At 45.3% G+C, this 8,510-nt stretch overlaps 1 long non-coding RNA gene across 1 annotated transcript; it reads left to right on the forward strand.

The window, feature by feature from the left end:
* The first annotated feature begins 1,031 nt into the window (after positions 1 to 1,031).
* Positions 1,032 to 5,677, forward strand: LOC147971549 (uncharacterized). Its single transcript, XR_015604749.1, has 3 exons — positions 1,032 to 1,686; positions 1,776 to 1,829; positions 1,938 to 5,677. It is a non-coding gene; the product is annotated as an uncharacterized LOC147971549 (long non-coding RNA).
* Positions 5,678 to 8,510: the final 2,833 nt, after the last annotated feature.

Raw genomic sequence — 8,510 nt, forward strand, 5'->3', positions numbered from 1 at the left:
TCTCCACATGTCAGCTCCATCCCTTGATCTATGTGAGCACCACATCAAATCTTTGATTTTGTCAATATTTTCAGGTTGTGAAGCATGTATATTTTATATAGCTTAATTTTTCCTGAAAATTTACCAGAGCATTGTCCTAGAAAAATAACTTCTCTCCACCAAATTTGGCATCAATTCATCTAGCCAATATTGCTATAGAATTTTTGCAAGTTTCTGGAAAGAGGGAATAGCTGTGAAGGAAGTTCAATTTTGGTAGAACCAATTGGTATGAAATTTTTACAGAACCTTTGTCTGGCAAAATCATTAATCCTTGCCAAATTTCAGCCCAAATGGAATCACCATTTGAGTGCATCATCTTAATCTAGTTTCTGATCAGATTATGTGGTTGTTAAGCAATTACATTAAATCTTTATCCCAATCTTCTCATAGTTACCAGGATGAAAGTCCTTCTTACCTTAAACATCTCAGACAACTCCATTGACCCCAATCAAATTTCTGTGGATCACCAGTGCACGTCCAAGTTTACTGCAGTAAACTTCAGATCTTGATTACCATTTAACCACAATGCCAGTTCTTACCATTTGACCTCAGTTGCAACTTACCTTGTAAGGAATTCACCCCAGAGAAGGTATGCCATCCTCCCGTGCCCTCCCTATTCATTGTCTCGTGGTGACTGCGCATCTGGCAAGCCTGTGCGCGTGTTCTGTGTGCGGTGGCCGCGTCCAGGGCGCCGTTTCTGCTTCGTCCGCTTCCGCCTTGTCGTCTTAGCGCGCGTGAGCTTGTTCAGTGTCTTCCTTTCGTCGTCACCGTTCCCCTGGAACCTTCCCCCCTCCGGCAGCTTGCTCACTGACGCAAACCGCCGTGTGCCCACGGGCACACAGTGGCCATTTGGATCTGTGCGTGCCCTGGCCGCTTCCTCCCCGTGCTCCGGCGTCGCCTCTGCCCCGTGAGGATCTTAATTGTGTCTCCCCCGTCGCCTGCCCCCGAGTTCATGCGAGCGCACACGCGTCCGCGGCGCCGGACACGCGTCCGCGGCGACGCCAGCGTGACACCTCATCCCGCGGCTATATAAGGCCACCCCAAGACCCCCCCGAGCTCACCAGCTTCCTCTACTCTCTCCTATAGACCTCCCTGACTACTCACCTGAGCTCGAGGAGTTCTCTGTTCCTCCCATGGCCGACATGCCCGTCACCGGAATCCTCCTAAATTCGGTCGGGTCAGTCCCTTTCCCTCCTCCTCTCCACCACCAAAGCCCCTCCCTACGTCCGGCGAACCTACCCAGCCCACCCCTCTTCGCCGGAGCATCTCTGGCCGCGAGCCCCATCGCCGCCCTAGCCGCCGTCCGCCGCAGCTGCGGTCCCGCTCGAGTCCAACCTCCCCAAGATGGATGGATGCTCTGGACGAATGCGTCTTGGTCCCCTGAGCGTGCCGGTATGCTGCACGGCCCGGGAGACGACCAGAGCTGCCGGAACGGTCGCCGGCGCCGGCCCCATCCTCTGTTCTGCGCGGGCGAGTCGGGGTTTGAAGACGAAGACGACGCCTTCTCCCTCCCCCTACCAGTGGGTCCCGCGCGTCAGCCTCACGCGTTGACCGGGCCGACCCGCTGACGTGGTTAAGTGGACACGTACTCCTTGGAGTACGCTTTCCCTTAACCGAATGCGCATTCCGTTTCTTCTTCAGGCATAAGTACGTTTTCATCTCAGGAAAGCATATTTTCTCAAAACCCGTTTCTGCCTTATCCACTCAGGGACTTGTTTGTGATGACATTCTTGCAGAAAAGTCCCTGACCTTCATAACCTCACAACTTTTCACTCGTAACTCCGATTGAGGTGATTCCAGAGCCCACTTCTTTGTTTCGTCGAGCCCATTCCAAGGGAATCATTTTCACAATATTTTGACATTCTAAAAATGACCATTTTACCCCTGCCTTTATTCAGCCCCTCCGAGAGAGAGAGATTTCCGGCGATTCTTTTCGCGAGCTTCTCGCACTTCTCCCCGGCGATTTCTTCCACCCCAGGCAAGCCACACCCTCCATTTGCATGATTGCAATGCAGTAGCATGGTTTAGGTTATTTGAACTTGTTTAAAATATTGCATTAGCTATGTATGATTTGTTCATGGCATGTCTCGGAGTATTGTTTTGATCTTGATATTGCCATGCTATTGCTTGGAGTTCTAGGACTCATAGTTTGATGGTTATTTGGATATCATGTGCCTTTGGATTCGTAGTGGCTAGTATGACTACTGTCATGATGGTATCTGCTATTATCTTGGAGCATTACTTTGGATATCACGTGCCTTTGGATTCTTAGTGGCTAGTATGATTATTGTCATGATGGTATCTGTTATTATCTTGGAGCATTACTTTGGATATCATGTGCCTTTGGATTCTTAGTGGCTAGTATGATTATTGTCATGATGGTATCTGTTATTATCTTGGAGCATTACTTTGGATATCATGTGCCTTTGGATTCTTAGTGGCTAGTATGATTATTGTCATGATGGTATCTGTTATTATCTTGGAGCATTACCTTGGATATCATGTGACTTTGGATTCTTAGTGACTAGTGTGATTATTGTCATGAGGGTATCTGTTATTATCTTGGAGTATTACTTTGAATATCATGTTGCCTTTGGATTATTAGTGGCTAGTGCTAGTTTCATCTTGATGCTAGTTGATATTATGTTTTGGAGTATGATGTTGGAGATGATGTTTGCATGTGGATCATAGCTGGATAGTTAGTTCTTGATATTTGAGTAGTAGTACTATCGTTCTTGGGTTCATCATGATATTAGTGTTATACTGTCCTCGGAGTATTTTGGTATGATGATATTAAGCTTTGGATTATTTGTTGGATATTGCTATGATTTGGATTATAGGTTTATAGATGATATCGGAGTATCAGTCATTACTATTATATTTTGGGGATAAATTCCGTCACTAAGTTGGTCAGGTGCCACCGAACCGGGCCTTTCTAGTGCAACCACATTTGCCTTTATGGGAAGGCCCTAATGCAGTCTATTGTCTAGCCTCTCGCTGGTGCCTCCAACGAGGGAAGGTTATGGGCAGGCGGTACCCCGGCCCGGTAAGCAGACATAACCTTGTGTGCCCGTTGTTGTTGTTCTTGTTGTTATCGTTATGTGCATGGTCCACGTGAGGGATGTTTTGGCCACGACGGTGGTCGTTGTGTCTTTGGTAGACACGGGGCCACCCAGGACTAGCCCAGTTGGGAATGGGTCGGAGTGGCTGGGAGAGTGTCATGGCAGTAGATCGGTTTTGTCAGAACGCCATTAGCCCACCCGAATGGGAGTGCGAGGCCATTGGTTCTGTGGTGTGGGTAAAGTGCGCTACCTCTACAGAGTGTGTATTTAAATCTATCGATAGCCGCGTCCTCGGTCATGGGCAAGGGTTTGTACTAGGTCACACCGTTTGATCAACACTCACATGACGGAATGACTTATAGGTGATTTATATGTTGATATGTTGAGCAGTACAGATTGGCAGGATGTTGATGATGATGTTGGAGACCAAGTGTTGGTCATGGTAGTGATCGCCAGAAGGATCATCATTTGAGACCAAGTGTTGGTCATGGTAGTGATCGCCGGAAGGATCACCGTTTGAGACCAAGTGTTGGTCATGGTTGTGATCATCGGAATGATCACCGTTTGGTTTTGATCACGAGGTGGTCGAGATGGTATATTGCTTGGCCGGGTAGCCAAGAGTGATATGGTTATGGAGATCTAAGATGGTGATTTATTAGTATTGTATTAGTTTCATACCATGCTTAGTAGTTATTTCATAATAATAGTTGTTAATTTAATTAACCTGTTAAATGCTATGTTATAGTCTTGCCTTGATGTTTATGGTTGTTGTGAGCTTGTAAGTACATTCAATGTACTGACCTGGCGTGTCATGCCAGATTGCAGGTGATGCCATGATTGCTTGATTGTTTGTCGATGGTTGTCGTGCGTGCGAGCTAGATTGTGTCCCAGCCAGAGTACCTGCGGAGTGGAGTTCACCACCTTCGTCGTTGTTCCGCGGCTACGAGTTGTTCTACTGCTAGCATAGAGCAAGTATAGTATCGCAGGTGTAGTGTCGCCGTGCTAATGTGCTTCTTTGTAACATCACACCCTTGTATTATTATTCTTGTAATAAGAGTTGATTTGTTCTATGTCAAGCAGTGCCGTATTCCAGAGACTTCTCCTTGATCTCTGGGCTGGAATACGGGGCGTTCCGGTTTCTCTGAGCTGGGGTGCCACAGGCTTGGTATCAGAGCAGGTCTGGCTGTAGGACGCCCTAGTTAACGCGAGCGGTAGAAATCGGTAGTATATAGTTTGGCTTGTTTATTGCATTTGGTTGCTGTATTCGTTTGTTGCACAACATGCATATAGCTTTGTTATTTGCTACTGATGATTTATTTGATGAGTGTAGATGGCACCGGTTCGGATCCACTACAGCTCAGTCTTTGCATTTCTCTAGTTTTCTTTTCTTGCTTGTTCTTCGGTGTTTGGTGTCATTTCTGTCCCAGCAGAGTGATGCTGAGTGATCCCGACATTGTTTGCAAGAATGGTGCTCAGGTATCTCGCTGATATCCTCCTTTCAGCCTCGCCTATCGTTTCGGTGATGAACATGCTTCTATCCTGAATTGCTCTTTTATTTTGGCGTGTTGGCAACCCTTAATGATCTAAGTTATCAAGAAAGGGCGATGTCAGCTGTAAGTGCATCTAGTGCCACCCCTAGTTGGTTTTGGAGTATTGACGACAAACCTAGTTGAGGGACTAATGCGTTTGTGAGAATTGCAGGATAACACAGGTAGAAGTCCCTCATTGATTCGGTTTTCCTACCAGAGATGACCCCTAAAAATGTATGAAGACATTGAAGTCAAAGGTAGTATATGAAGATATTCACATTGAAGACTATGACAAGAGAAGACACCACATGAAGCCTATGGAGCTCGAAGACTTAGATCTTTCGTAGTTCTTTTTCTTTTGTGTTGAGTCATAGGAACCACCGTACTGTTAAGTGGGGTCCAAGAGAACCAGTCAGACTGACTGAAGTGATGCCTAACCAAAAACCTATGTCTTCGAGTGAAGACTATGAGAGCGAATCTTGTCCAGAGTCGGACAAGTCAGCTTTGCTTGTAGCCCAAGTAAAGTTGCCGTGTGAGTTTGAAATCTGATCGTTGGAACACGTGTCAGTTCCTTAGTGACCCAGGGTCATTTCGGACAAATCAGGTCGGGTTGCCAAGTGGCTATAAATAGCCCACCCCCACAACCATAAAGGGTTGGCTGCTCAGATTGAGAGTACGGCTTTGTCGTTTGAGAGCAACCCACCTCGAAGCCTTTGAGAGAGAATTCCTTGCGAGGATAAAGCCCCAACCACCCAGAGCCAGAGAGAATTGGGCATCACTTAAGTCTTCTTGTCTGTGTGATCTGAAGACTTATTACACTTGAGGACTGTGCATCCTCCAGCCGGTTAGGCGTCGCGTTCTGAGCATCCAAGAGACATTGTGGATTGCCGGTGAAAGAAGTCTGTAAAGGTTTGGGAGTCTACCTTGAAGACTTACTAGAGTGATTGGGCGAGGTCTGTGTGACCTTGGCTCAAGGGGAATACGGTGAGGACTGGGTGTCCTGAGCTGCGTGTTCAGGACTGGGTGTCCAGGATTGTGTGTCCTAAGGTTTAAATACCTAGCCGCCCCAACCAGACGTACAGTTGTCACAGCAACTGGAACTGGTCCAACAAATCATTGTCTTCAACGAGTCACTGGTTTCATCTTCCCTTCCCTTTACTTACTGTTGCTCCTTGTGAAGTCATTGTATGTTTGCACTATCTTTTGTCTTCACTGAGTGACTGCATGTTCTGTATGGCTTCATAATATCTTCCTACCTGATCCTTACTACATTGCTGCTATTAAGTCATTGTGCTTTCACTTCACTGAATACTTGACTATGGCTTGCCTAGTGTAGTCTACCTTCCGCTGCATGGTAATAGGTTTATTTCTATCGTTTGTCTTCATAACTTCCACGTTTTGAAGACTTTCATAAAAATCGCCAATTCACCCCCCCCCTCTAGTCGATATAACACACTTTCATCAGCGGCCTCAGTTTTCCCCGCTATCCTATTTCTTAGACGAGTACGAATATTTTCCGTCCGCTTGATAATAATGTGGTCGCGACATTCGTGTCCTGCTACATGGTTACCAAGTACGTCCTCGCCTCCGAGCTAGTCCAGGTTGTTACCTGGCTAATCTAGCACTTGGTGTAGTGCTGTTTACACCAATTTTTCCACTCCTTTATTCGTCCTCGTGCACATCGTCACAACATGCTAGATCGTAGAACCGGAGATCCCGCGAGATTTGTGTGCTTAAGTAGGCATGCATATTGTGTGACTAGCAGTAATATGTGACATTGGTTGAGTGTGAATTGATTTATGTTGTGTGCTTTGGTTTAGTTGAGTTTTATTTTGCTTCTTTCTTTTGGGCCCCGGTGTTACATTATTTTTCCCCTATAAAGAGTTGCTCATCATCTGACACCGGACTCGAAGAAGTAATAAGGAGTTCAAATATTTGGAAGCTCAGCTAAACAAAATGGAATTCGCAGCCGACTGCGGAAAAATGGGGACTATCTGATCGTGAGGCTGATAATCAAATTTTGCATTAGTGTGCACTCCTCACAACAGTACTGATAACTCAAGCATGTATTAGTATAAAATCCTCACAGCAGTAATGATCAGCAGCAAGACAAGTCAGGTACATGATCAACGGTATATTTTCAGTCAAAGGTATGGTCCATATACAAAATTTTGGCTCAGCAATGCATGATGCTTGAAACATGGTATCATCCGAAATAAAGTCAGAATGTGATATGCTCAAGAAAGACAGTTAAACAAATTTTCTCATGCAAATATTCAGCCACAGAATATCATGGGTGTCTGTGTGTGGATTTCAGTCTGCATATCAGTATGAAGTTTTGGATATAAGAAACTCAGTATTCTTCCACACGTTATCGGAAGAAATTTATGATGCAAGGCTCCTCAGCATGATATGTGAATAATTTCCAGTCCACGATACCCTGTCTTTCTCAACAAGATACCTCGGTAAAAGCTTCTGACAGACGGAAATGAATTTTTCTCAACAAGCAAAACCGAGGAGAATCTTCTCAAGTACGGAACTCAGGCTTCTCCTGCACAATACTCATGTCAAGCTTCGTGTGTAAGCTATCGAGGCTTCTTCTGCACGCTACCCAAACAAAAGCTTCGAGCAAAGGCTAATGAGCCTTCCTCGGTAAGCTACACGCATGGCTTTTCTCTGCAGATCAAGGATCAGATTTGCAATAATTTTGTCAGAGGTACAATACAGTCAAAACATATGCCTACCGCAAGAATCAAGTGTTTGGTTGCATATGATTTTTATATATGGTGGGCATGCATCCCCAGTCTCATCAGTCACTCATACGAGATGCGGCAAGGATCCAACAGATATACCTAAGGAAAGTACAGATCCCACAACCTCACGAGTCAGGCAAAGGAAAATGGCAGAGATACATATCATGAATTACAAGGCTCGACAATATCTGGGGATGACATCACAGAATCCACGGTCTTGACAATGGTCATGAAGGTCATTATTCCCGCACCAGACAAAGGTGATATCATGAAACCTTGTCACCTTCTTGTATGATTGGACTCCACAATGAGCTCTATACAGCTACAAACCCTGGGTATATGTCATATGTGTGCGGACCTAGGTCAGAAAATAAGCAAAAGGAATAATGCCAACAATATTGCACTAACCACCACCCTGGTCATACGAAGAATCAAGGACATGTGTGGCCAAGTTATTTCAGTAAGGTATCCTGACAAAGGAAAATCATGACCATTAAAGGGTGAGACTGACAACAAAGGTATGATGATTTTTGCACGACCATCAGGGTCCGGATACCCAAATCAGTTGGAGGCCATAATTCCATATGGATCCACAAAGGCATACTCTCAGCAGCCTACTCTGTTTTACAAGGATCTCATATCCCGCTGACCCGCTGGGAATGGTTAATATGGAAAAATCCAAATAGGTATACCGACAAAATGAGAAAGTCAAAAGCCGAACAATCAGCTCAGACCTGGTATACTCACCGACGAAATCAAATACATGGTCAGTCTGTCAGGAAAAACATTTGTCCGTCCTCCCCTGGCAGGCCAGTCTCAAGATATAAATACTTGGGGTATGACACAGCTATAACTCCATACACCGTTATATTGCTCCTGACAAAAGGCAGTCAGATCTTTGGTGCATATCTCACGCTCGAGCCAAAGGAAATAAATTAAGATAAATCAGTGCCACCTATGAGCAGTCGGATCTTGTCAGAAGATTACCATGATCAATTCTCAACAGTTATTGAAACCAGAAGGCCTGCATTTATTTGAAGCAACCCCCTGACAGAAGTAAAAAGGTTTTCATGACCGAAGGAAAATTTATGCTCAGATCCATTGGATACCACCACAGGAATGGGGAA

This window comes from Triticum urartu, chromosome 5A (genome assembly GCF_056163025.1).
Source record: "Triticum urartu cultivar PI428250 chromosome 5A, HENAU_Tu73, whole genome shotgun sequence".
Classification (NCBI taxonomy): Eukaryota; Viridiplantae; Streptophyta; class Magnoliopsida; order Poales; family Poaceae; genus Triticum; species Triticum urartu.